Here is a 1698-nt window from a genome sequence, read left to right on the forward strand (position 1 = left end):
TCAAATGTCTTAGGCACTATGCCACCAGACTCCTTAAACTGTTACTGTAGAGGTGTAATAATAGTAGCTACTTCTTACTGTTTGCATCATCTAGGGACCTTTTACTTACTTCTTACTAAGCATTTACTATGTGCCAGGCATAGTGCTAAGCCCTCTACAAGTATTATCTCATCAATTCTTACAATAAACCCGTGAGTGAGATATTTTTATTAACCCCATACATAATATAAGGTCATATAGCTAGTAAGGTGTGAGATCCAAAGTACTTGCTCTTAATCACAACAATCATTCTGTCTCTTCAGAAACTGGTGGTTTCCAATCACATAATTATTTATTTTAATTAAACATTCTGTCTCATTTCTTTCCAGTCTTACATATGAATTTGCAAAAGTATACTTCAGTGTATACTAATTTGAAATATAAAAGGTCTGCTTGTTCCTAAGCCAAAACCAAACAAAGCATAACCCAAACCTGTTTCCATCGAGTTGGTTTCAACTTGTAATGACCCTACAGGATAGGGTAGATCTGCCCCATAGAGTTTCCAAGGCTGTAGTCTTTACAGAAGCAGACTGCCATATCTTTCTCCTGACAAGCTGACCATTCGGTTCACAGCTGAGCACTTAACAACTACACCACCAAGATTCCTTGTCACTTCCTAATCTGAGAAAAACCCAAACCCACTGCCATCAAGTTGATTATAGAGACCCCACTGGGTTTCCAAGGCTGTAAATCTTTATGGAAGTACATTGCCTCATCTTCTGCCCATGGAGCAGCTGGTGGGTTTGAACTGCTGACTTTCTGGTTAGTAGCCAAATGCCTTACCCACTCTCCCGCCAGACCGCCTTTGTCACTTCTTGGAAAGAGTAATTCACAAAAGTGATCTAATATTCAGCTCATCAGCTTCTTACTGAAATCACTACCAATCTCTTTTCTGATTTGGAGCAGTGTTTTCAGACTCAGTTTTGAGCAAATGATTAATTAATTAACTGATTATAAATATTCACGAACATTTCCACCCAGCAGACACTGCACCAAAAGCAGTCTTGCTCACAGGAATAAGCAAGACAGACAGAATCCCCTTGTCATGGAGCTTTCTTTCTAGAGAGCAAACAAATGTACAAAAAAGAGAAGTTCAAGTAAAAGTAAATGCTTTAAGGAATGATGGGCCTCTCCTCCTCCAGAGCAAAGAAGGAAGAAAACCAAAGACACATGGAAACAATTAGTCGAAGGGACTGGTATACCATATCATCCTCAGCCTATATGACTATGAGACCAGAAGAACTAGATGATGCCCAGCTACCACTGTCAACCACTAGGAGGGGTATCTATGTAGGAGATCCTGGACAGAGTGGGAGAACAATGTGGAACAAAACTCAAAATCATTAAAAAGAAAGAAAAAGGAACCAGGTTTGCTGGTCTGATAGAGCCTGATGAGACCCCCAAGACTATGGCCCCTAGCTGCCCTTCAAGTCTGGCAATGAACCCAAGTCTGGAATTGAACATTTACATTAGGTAGATACACTCCTTGGAGAGATCAATCATGGGAGAACAGAAGGGCTGTATATGCACAGGGAGACAGCTTGTGGGGCAGGAGTGCATGGAGGGAAGGACATAGAGAAGAGGTGGCTATGGGGAGGAAGTGGGAGGGGAGCTGTTGCATTGTGGGAAATTTCAGTCAATGTCATGAGACAAAGTGTA

This window comes from Orycteropus afer, unplaced genomic scaffold, assembly GCF_000298275.1.
Source record: "Orycteropus afer afer isolate SDZICR_OR568_19922 unplaced genomic scaffold, OryAfe1.0 scaffold00312, whole genome shotgun sequence".
In the NCBI taxonomy this organism is placed as follows: domain Eukaryota; kingdom Metazoa; phylum Chordata; class Mammalia; order Tubulidentata; family Orycteropodidae; genus Orycteropus; species Orycteropus afer.